The sequence below is a fragment of the Triticum aestivum genome, chromosome 2A (assembly GCF_018294505.1).
Source record: "Triticum aestivum cultivar Chinese Spring chromosome 2A, IWGSC CS RefSeq v2.1, whole genome shotgun sequence".
Classification (NCBI taxonomy): Eukaryota; Viridiplantae; Streptophyta; class Magnoliopsida; order Poales; family Poaceae; genus Triticum; species Triticum aestivum.
In genome coordinates, this window is record NC_057797.1 from 209374373 (window position 1) to 209385660 (window position 11288).

Genomic DNA, 11288 nt, shown 5'->3' on the forward strand with positions numbered 1-11288 from the left:
ATGGAGCCGCGGGAATGGGATCATCCTCACTCACGGGGCTCCCACGGTCACGGAGACGCTGCTTGAGCTGATTCTTGGAGATGATGAGGCGCTTCTGAACATCATGATTCTGTTGACAGATGAAGGTGATTGCCCTCATGATAGCAGACTGAGCCTTGCCGAAGAACGAGGCAAGGCGTCCATGAGGGGCAGACGAAGAAGATGGAATAGACGAACCAGTGGGCTGAGTAGGAGCAGCTGTCTGCCCACCAGCAGACCTCCTAGGCTGAGTAGAAGCAGCAGCCACTGCACGCATATGAGGAGGAGGTTTCCAAATGGAGTGCACAGCTGTCTTAACCACCTCAAAGGGAGCAGTGTGATCAATTAAAGCCTGAATAAATGGAGCATGAGGGAACTGGCGAGTCTGAATGAAACTGCAAAGACGGATCTCATGCCAAATGAAATTTGCTATGTCTAGAGGCTCAGTGGGTTTTTCATGCATACGAACCATCAAGTCAATGCAATAGTTGCGAGCCCTCGAGCGATCTCCCTTTTTAGGGTAGAGAGTGCGAAGCACACACTGATAGAGGATGTAGAAGGGAGCACGGAAGATGGAAACCTCATTGACTGGATATTATTTTTCTTCGTCAGTGAGCTGAGAGGTAGGTTTGACAAGTGGCAAGCAAGCATCAATCCCTTTGGGCTTGTACTCTGGATCCATACTGTGGATGCAGTGGCCAAACCCGGAGAGACCCAAAATCTGAACAAACCTGTTATAGGTAATGCTCAGTGTAGTGTCATCGGTCATCCAAGTGAGAGTGTTGTTCGGACAAAAGAAACAGGTGGCATAGAACTGTAGAATGGCAGCTTCACTCCAATCACACTTGAAAGTCATTGCGGAAGCAAGAGTCATATCCTCAATGATCTTGACCGGATTGTTAGGGAACATGGCAGGGTTATCACGCAGAAAGTTGAGATCCACATATGAGTGAGGAGCAAGACCACGCCCATGGGCAAAACTGGAATAGAGGTCCTGCTGCATACGAGTTCGGAACCGAGGATCTTCGGCATCAGCCACCATCTCATATTGATTGACATCCCGACGGAACAGAAGATATGGCCCCGCCCCCACAGTTGTGAAGTCGTGAGTGGGACGACCTCTACTGTCAGGAAGCTCCATGGATATGCGACGACCATGGACAATGGGCATTGCAGAACCACGAACTTGAGGCATCGGTGCCCTCCTAGTACCGGTCTTGGACTGTCCAACAGACTGTCTTGGTGCACTGTCATCTTCTTCCTCGCCAACATAGTCCACATCATCTGGATCCAAGGCCGACGGACTTGTGGATGGTGCCCGCTTCTTCTTCTTGGTGGCGGTCTTCTTCTTCTTAGGCCGAGCATGCTCATCGGAGTCGGTTGAGCCTTGCCGGTGATCAACTGGAATGGATAATGAATAGGTTCCGATGAGAAGAAGCCAACAAGTAGGAACACGGATAAAACAATTTAAACAATGGGATGAGCATTTTTTATCATGATCATAGAACAAGCCTAGTGATAGAGCAAAAATTGCGACATATCCATGATTTAAAATGATTAGCCGAGTACATAGGAAGATTTCTAGGCTGAGGCAAGAGACACCACAACACTAGCAAGATATAGATGACAGGATTTGCATGAGAGAATGAAACCCTAAGATTTTTCGATCACCATTCAAGTAGGCTGGAGTAGAGATGGCATCCATACCCCGGGAAGAAGGTGCGGGGCGCTGGGGACCACAGTTCTTGGTTCGTGCCATGAGGAACTCCGGCGGTGAATCCCACGATACACCGGTCCCTCCTGAAATATTCACTCAACAACCCAAGAAATGGATTGGATAGGATCGTAGATCGGGAGGAGAGGAGTCCGTGAGCAGGAGATCGGGGCCGGAGGTCGATGGAGATGGCCGGGGCAGCACCGGAGTGATGACCCGCCGGCGGCGGCTGTGAGGAGAGATGAGGGGAGGAACGAGAGAAGTGAGGAACTGCCCCCAAATCCCACACTCCTCCCCAGGGATATGCGACTGCGGGCGACGGGCCGGACACCCGGGGCGAGGCCCGGATATCCGGCGAGTGGAAAACACAGAACAGAAGAAATAGCACCAATGGGCCGGACATCCGGGAGTATCCCCGGATATCCGGCGTGAGGAAATCAGCAGCATGGGTACAGGGCCCGGATGTCCGGCTGAGGCCCGGATGTCCGGCCACTATAAGTGGTTGATGATTGTTTTGAGTGGCAAGGGGGTTTTCCCAGGGCCCGGATGTCCGGCTGAAGCCCGGATGTCCGGCCACTGAATAGAGGAGGGGGCCAACAAGTATAAGTTGATATAGACTCCGCCAAGGAGTTTACATGAGACTAATAAGAGAGAGAACCAGAGACATCTAAGGCCATACTAAGATGCATTAACAAACCACACATTATTTAAGAAAGAAAGGTCCATACAAGCATTGTACAAGCGGTGACCGAGGTCACCATGTTTGAGCATATGGAACATAGTACCGCAAAGATGTAAACTTTGAGCACATGGTCACGACTCCGTCATGTTAAAGTACCCTAGTTTGAAAACTATGATAACTTTGAGAGTGTTTGTTCTATTTATGCATTATGTAAGGTGAGAGTACTCATGAATTGAGTGTCTCCCCCTAAATATATGCCTACATCAAGACAAGACATTAAGTTTAAGTATGAATGGGCACTAGGTTTCACATAATGTTGTCAAGCTCTAAGATACCAAGTTCACGCCTAAGTTGACAAAACCTTGCTTCATCCAATGGCTTGGTGAAAATATCTGCAAGTTGCATATCTGTACCAACATGAGCAATGTCAATATCACCCTTCTTCACATGATCTCTCAAGAAGTGGTACCTAATGTCAATGTGCTTGGTGCGGGTATGATCTTTGGGGTTCTCAGCAATATTAATGGCACTTTCATTATCGCATAGAAGGGGCACATGTCTATAGGTGATACCGTAATCCTTCAAAGTTTGCCTCATCCATAATAACTGAGTTGCACAACTGGCGCTTGCAATATATTCAGCTTCGGCTGTGGAGAGGGCAACACAATTTTGCTTCTTCGAGGACCAACTTACCAAGGAGCGTCCAAGAAATTGACATGCACTGGAGGTGGACTTACGATCCACTTTGTCTCCAGCCCAATCCGCATCCGTGTACCCAATGAGATCAAACTTAGCATCCTTGGGGTACCATAGACCCAACTTTGGGGTGTGAACAAGGTATCTAAGAATATGCTTAACCGCCTTATGATGGCTTTCCCTAGGGGAAGCTTGAAATCTAGCACACATGCATACACTAAACATGATGTCTGGTCTAGATGCACAAAGATAAAGCAATGAACCAATCATAGAGAGGCATTTAGATGGGTCAAAGGACCGTTTGAGTCTTTAGTGAGTACAATTTTGGTTGGCATGGGTGTCTTACATGGGCTAGCATCAGTCATGCCAAATTTTGCTAGGATATCCTTGAGGTATTTCGCTTGAGACAAGAAAATTCCTTCTTGAAATTGTTGAATTTGAAAGCCGAGGAAGAACTTCAAATCCGCATTGAGTGACATTTCAAAATTCTTGGTCATTGATGTCGCAAACTTCTTGCATAAATGAATGTTAGGAGAACCAAAAATTATATCATGTACATAGATTTGGCATAAGATCAACACCTTTGTCCCTCTTAGTAAAAAGAGTGGGATCGATCACCCCTCTCACAAAACCATCATCGAGTAGAAACTTCTTAAGATGATCATACCAAGCACGAGGTGCTTGTTTGAGGCCATACAAAGCCTTATGAAGTTTATACACATAGTCTTTGTGATCAGGGTCAACAAACCCAGGTGGTTGTGATACATATACTTCTTCTTGTAGATGACCGTTAAGGAAAGCACTCTTCACATCCATTTGATGTAATGTAAATCCATTGAAAGCAGCATAAGCAAGTAAGATGCGAATGGATTCAAGACGGGCAACGGGGGCAAAGGTCTCACCAAAGTCCAAACCTTCAACTTGTGAGTACCCTTGTGCCACTAACCTTGCCTTGTTGCGGATGATTACGCCATTCTCATCTTGCTTGTTCTTGAAAATCCACTTTGTTCCAATGACGTTGTGTTTCGTAGTTGGCCTCTTGACTAATGACCACACTTGATTGCGTTCAAAACTATTCAACTCTTCTTGCATAGCAATGAGTCAATCGTTGTCTATCAACGCATCTTGTACCTTGAGAGGCTCAACACTAGACACAAAAGAGAAGTGAGCACAAAAGTTTGTCAATTTTTTACGAGTGACTCTACCTCCCGATATGTCGGTGAGGATTTTATCAACATCAACACGACCGGCCACTCGAGGCATGATGGAGGTTAAGGTTTCGCGAGGTTCAACTTCATGTCCATCATCCACGTCCTCAACATATGGATCATTAATGTGTGGTGGAAAATGTTCTTCTTCTTCTTGCATTTGTTGAGGTTCATGGTCAATGATTGCACTTTCTTGTTCTTGCCCTTGAGGATGATCTTGTTCTTGATGATTATCATGAAGAGGAACTTGATCATCATCTTGTACTTGGACTATGGGCATTGATTGAGTGGTAGGGGCTTGTGGTGGTATGGGTGTGGAAGAAGTTTGATGGTGTGTGAGGCCTTCATCTTCTTCTTCTTCATCATGAGGGTCTTGTTCCATTGGAAGAAGTGCACCAACACCCATCGTCAAGATATCTTGAGAAGAATCTTCTTCACCTACATCACTTAGATCAACTTGCTCCCCATGGGAGCCATTAAATTCATCAAACACCACGTCACAAGTTTCTACAACACATCCATTGGATTTGTTGTAGACTCTATAGGCGTGAGAGTTTGATCCATAGCCAACAAATATGCCCTCAATAGTTTTAGATTGAAATTTTCCTAACCGCTCTCTTTTGTTGAGGATGAAGCATTTACACCCAAATACATGAAAGTACTTGACATTTGGCTTGTTCCAGGTTAGGAGCTCATATGGAGTCTTTTCCAATATCTTGTGGAGGAAGAGCCGATTTGATGCATGACATGCAGTGTTGACGGCCTCAGCCCAAAAACTATGTGGCGACTTGTATTCATCCAACATGGACCTTGCCATCTCCACAAGGGTGCGGTTCTTCCTTTCTGCAACACCATTTTGTTGGGGAGTGTATGGAGCTGAATATTGATGCTCAATCCCTTCATCACTAAGAAATCCTTCCAAGGTGTAATTCTTGAACTCGGAACCATTATCACTTCTTATTGCCATGATTTCTTTGTCAAACTTGCGTTGTGCTTGCTTGGCAAAATCAATGAAGGTGATCTTCGTCTCGTCTTTGGACTTGAGGAAAAACACCCATGTGTATCTTGAGTAATCATCCACAATTACAAGTCCATACTTTTTCCCACCAAGACTATCCCACGAAGGAGGCCCAAAGAGATCCACATGAAGGAGCTCCAACGGCCTTGAAGTAGACACAATATTCTTGGGTAGGTGCTTTGATTGATGTTGCTTCCCCGCTATGCACGCACTACACACATGATCTTTCTCAAATGAGACATTTGTTAGTCCAAGGATGTGATTACCCTTTAAGAGATCTTGAAGATTTCTCATGCCGACATGGGCTAGCCGGCGATGCCATAGCCACCCCTTCTCGGCCTTGGCCATTAGACAAGTTGCATGGAATGTGCTCTCTTTCGAGAAATCAACCGTGTAAAGGTTGCCATCCAACTCTCCAACAAAGGCCACTTCAAGAGTATCTCTCTTAAAGACTTTCACATCCGTTAGTCCAAAAAGTGTATCATAGCCAACAGAAGCCAATTGGCGAACAGAAAGCAAATGGTATTTGAGGGATTGGACAAGCATCACATTTGCAAGAGACATGTCATTTGTGATGGCCACTTTGCCCAATCCGAGTACCTGTCCTTTTGAACCTCCACCAAACATAATGCTCATAAATGGTTGAATAGCTTTCATGAAATCGTAGAGCAACTTGCTATCTCCGGTCATATGATTGGTACATCCACTATCAATCACCCATTTTACTCCACCGGAGAAAGCGACCTACACACAATTATGGCTTGGTTAGAGGCACCCATTTTGCAATTGGACCTCTCAGGTTAGTCACAAGGGTCTTAGGGGCCCAAATAGCATAAAACCGAAATGCATTTCGAGGACCAACAAACTTAGCAAACACTTCTCCATTCTTAGTCTTACGAAGTACATAGGATGGAGGCATGAATGCTTTTGGCTTGTTGAGAGTAGGCATGCCCCTTGTGGCCTTCCCACTAACAACCTTACCTTTCTCCTTGTGCCCTTCACGTACAAAAATTTCTTTTAAAGGAGTGGTGCACTTTTGAGAGGACGTCTTCTTCTTGCTTGTGCTTGGGTCAAACTCGAGTCCCTCTTTGGCAAACACCTCATTGTGTTGGCTCAACACCTCATTAAGGTTCTTTTGCCCTTGAGCACATGTCATGAGTCCTTTCTCAATTTGAGCTTTGAGAAAGCGATTCTCCTCAAGAATAGACGCTAGATCACTACTAGAGTTAGTAGTACAAGCATCAACATTGATAATAGGAGAAGAGTAAGCCTTGGCTAGAGTTTCAAGATAAGTAAGCTTGAGTGTCTCAAAACTCTTTGTAAGGAGGGTGAGCTCTTCTTCCTTGGTCTTGAGGGACACGGATAGGAGCTCACAATCCTTAGAGAGAGAAGCATTAGACTTTACAAGCTTACTTTTATCATTCATCAACTCTTCGCAAGAGTTGATAGCCTTTTTCAAGGAGGCAAGATCCCTAGTATGAACATCAATGTTTGCACCAATTTTTAAGCATAGTTCATCATTGCGTGCTTCCTCATATTGGACTTTCCGCTCAAGGATTTCATATTTTTTCTTTTCCTCGGTGACGAGGGTTTCGAGTTCCTTAATGGAAATGGTGTGCTTACTCACCATCTCCATAAGCATACGAAACATAGTGAGCTTCTTTCCTTTAAGGGAGCACATGAACTTATTTAATTTAGCAGGATCATTTATATCATCATCCTCATAACTATCCTCCGCATCAAGATACTCATCACTAGAAGTAGGAGGAGTGAAAAGAGGAGGGTTTGATCGTGGGGTTACCTTGACCTTGTCAGGAGAGTGTTGGTCCTCTCCATCTTCTACCATGGCCTTCGCCATGAGGCACTTGTGAGCATTGCCCTTGTAATCTTTCATGTAGTTGTAGGTGACAACTTCACCACTCTTGTTGACTAGCCTCAATGTGTTTTGAGAATCTTGAGCAACTCCGGCAACACCACTAACATCATCTGGATCGGATTCTTCTTGAGCAACCATTGCTTTCCCATCTCTCTTCTTGATCTTGGAGTTCAAAGGATTTGGCAGCTTCTTCTTGGGAAAGGTCTTGGGAAACCTTGGTTTATCTTCTCTCTTCTCATAAGGGCACTCGTTGGAGAAGTGGTTGGTTTCTTCACAGTTGTAGCATTTTCTTACTTTCTTCTTTTGAAACCTACCCTTGAATTTTCCCGCGCTAAACTTCTTGACAAAGAGAGCCATGTCTTCATATGAAGGGCCCTCATCGGATTCAACCTCATCACCATCTTCTTCTTCATCATCATCTTCTTCTTCACTTTGCTCATCTTCACATACATGCTTGGCCTTCAATGCAAGATTGATCTTCGACGATGGAGTACCATGCATGGCAAGATGTTTTGTAGCATTTGCCTTTGACTCTTCAAATAGTTGGAAAGTGGATATGATGTCATCTGTAGTCATTTCCTTGAAGGCATGGTGTTGTCTGATGTCCCATACCATCTGATGGTGATATGGAGCAAGAGCATGGAGCAACTTGTCCACAAGGAATCGCTTAGTCATGTTAAATCCATCTTGTGTCTTGTCACACTCACACGACTCAATATCAGTGGTGAGAGTCATGAGACGCTCAAGGAGTTGATTTGGAGTTTCACCTTTCTCCATATAAAAGTTTTGCAATTGTCCCTTGGCAATTTCATATTGAGCACTCCGGAGGGTGGAGGTACCGGTCTTGGATCTTATAATACTTTCCCATAATTCCTTGGCACTTGTGATGTGTATGAAAGGTCTCCTTTGCTTTTCAACCATACCTCTCCTTATACACATGATTGCAGTGTCATTGAGATTCTTGTCATAAATTTCTCTTGGTGTAGGATTCTTTGGATCAACCACATGGTAACCATACTCCAAGATCTCTAGCATCTCATCATTTCCATATTGAAGATGATCCTGCATAGCAACTCTCCACAAAGCAAAATCGGAAGTGGCATCAAGTAAAGGAGGTTTGCCTTGAGAGTTATATTTTGGTTTCTCAACTTGGGGTCTTGAATAAAGCCAAGGAACACTAGAGTGTTCATTGCTAGGAGGTTGTTGACCAAGTGACGGAGTAGGCACAGTTGGCCTCGAGGCCGCACCACCCGAAAGTTGTGCAAGCACCGTGGACAATGTGGCTATCCTCATATGGACCAAGGCCTCGACAGAAGCATCATGCTCCTCCTTTTGCTTAGCAAGGGCCCGTTCTAGATCCTTAGAAGTAAAGGTCTTGACTTCAAAAGAAGCCCCGCCTTTATCCTTCGGATCTACAACAAGGGGAGTCCCATCGGGGTTCATCTCGCTCTAGGGCGGTTAAGCCACAAGAATACAGCACGAGGCTCTAATACCAATTGAAAGGATCGAGATGGACCTAGAGGGGGGGGGTGAATAGGTACAACTACAAATTTTAATTGTTACTTAACAATTTTTAGGCAATAATGCGGAATGTGAAAGTGAGCCTAACAATTGCAAGTGAAGTACTAAGTACTAAGCAGGTAACACAAGTAGTAACTAGGCAAATACAAAGTGATGAAGTAAGTGCTAAGAGAGAAGTAACCACAAGTAGAGAGTTAGGGTTAGGGATAACCGCAACTCCGGGAGACGAGGATGTATGCCGATGTTCACTTCCTTGGAGGGAAGCTACGTCACCATTAGAGAGGTGGATGTTACCACGAAGGCACACCAACGCCACGAAGGCTCACCCTATTCTCCCTTTGAGACAACACCACAAAGGCGTTTCTCAACCACTAGTGGTAGACCTTGGGGTGGTCTCCAAACCCTCACAAACTTTTCGGGGGTAATCACAAAGATTGATTCCTCTCCGAAAGACTCCTACCGCCTAGGAGTCTCCAACCTCCAAGAGTAACAAGATCGATGGGGAAAAAGCTCAAGACTTTCTCAAATCACAAATTCCTTTGGTGCAAAGATGGAGTAGGGGTGGATCTATCACTTGATTGGACAACTTCTCTCGAATGCTCTCAAATCCCTTGGGGATCTAAGATTTGGTGTGGAGGTGTAAGAGAGAGAGTGAGATGTGTTCTAGGGTTTGTTCAAGGGTGAATGGTCAACCCTCTCCCATGGAGAAGAGGGGCTATATATAGTGTGAGCTTGAATATGGCCGTTGCAGTGTAAGTGAGTGAGCAGGCCGGACATCCGGGCTAGGGGCCGGATATCCGGCATGGTAAGCTGCGAGAACAGAACAAAAACAGAAGAAGAGAACAGAGGGGCCGGACATCCGGGGCCCAAGCCCGGACATCCGGCATAACAAGAAGGCCCGGACATCCGGTAGGTGGCCGGACATCCGGCGCGCAGCCCAGCATAAACACGTCCTCTGGACAGCTATGCCCGGATATCCGGCCGAGAAGCCCGGACATCCGGGGAGCACTGGGAGCCCGGACATCCGGTGTAGAGGGCCGGACATCCGGCAGCAGCACAACACAAAACTACATACTGGAATGGCTAGGCCCGGATATCTGGCGTGAGGCCCGGACATCCGGCCTTAAGCCCGGACATCTGGCAGCCCAGAAACAGAACCATGAAGATTTTATCATGAGCAAATATGGCAAGGATGTTTTGTAGCAAGAGCAAGCTTTTTTAACTATCCCAATCGATCCCCTCTTAATAGTGCGGGATCCTATACTCAAGAAAACAAAATATGTATTCAACTTTTATGCTTCATCCTTGAGTAAAATCACTCTGTATGCTCTTGATCCACACACTTCGATGAACCGGGGGCTAACACCTGAGATTTACTTGACAACCATTGTTAGACCCCCTACATGTACATTGTCATCAACATCAAAACATAATATAAGGACATGATTGCTCTTTCACCAACGACTGGAGATGCTCTAACTGAACAACATAACAAAATGTTACCATTTCTGTTTTCGTTTGTTCAGTTATCTTGCAACTGGTGATATATATCTTCAACATGCTTCTTCCTTTTTCTGACGGGGAAAAGCATGAGCTCTACTTATGCATATTAATGCAAATAAAGAAGAAGAAAGCGATAAATTTTGCATGTTGAAAAAAAGTATAATATGTTTGGGTGAGAAAATAGGACAGAGAGATGTGCATAAACATCAAGCACATCGGCACCACTATAGTAAATTATTAATGCAAATAGTTCCATTTGGAGGCAAATAAACTTAATTAATGCAACTAGCATCTTTCTCAGCGCTGATGACTATGTTGTGCTACCTCTCTAATGTGATGCTTATAGTAATGTTGCATGATGAAACTTCTTCCTCACTTGGATTTACATGGAAGTAAGGTGGTTGCTTAGGTGGAGGTAAGCTCATGTTCTTGGTGTTTAGCATCATGACAACACGCTCCATAGCTGGTCGATCCTCTGCACTTTCTTGAACACATAAAAGTGCCACATGAACGCACCTCTCTATCTCTTGATTTTCGTTCTCTGGTGGACAATAAGTCATCTCACTCCACTTTTCATCTATCCAAAGTTGCCAGGCCTGTTGTCAAAATATTGTGATTTTATCAACGTTGAAACAAACAATATACACACTATATTGTAAAATGAAAATTGGTATGCATAGAAGTGTAAATTGGGGTCTAGGGTAACTTCACTCACGTATGCAATGAGATTGTATAGTTTCCCATTGTATTGATAGAACTGGGCTGTCTTCTTTCCACTTATTATCTCCAGAATCAATACGCCAAAGCTAAATACATCTGTCTTGGTCGAGCAAACCCCCTCAAAAGCATACTCCGGAGGTATATAGCCACTATATGGTGGAAGTAAAATCAATGCATGCCACTAATGCAAAAGGTAGAAATTCAAGATTAAGTTCATAGGATGCTTCAATGCATTTTCATTCCTTCCAAAAGAAGCAGACATATTTGATATTTACTAAAAGTGAACATGCTTTTATGTTCTTACTGTGTGCCCACTATTCTGGTGGTATTTG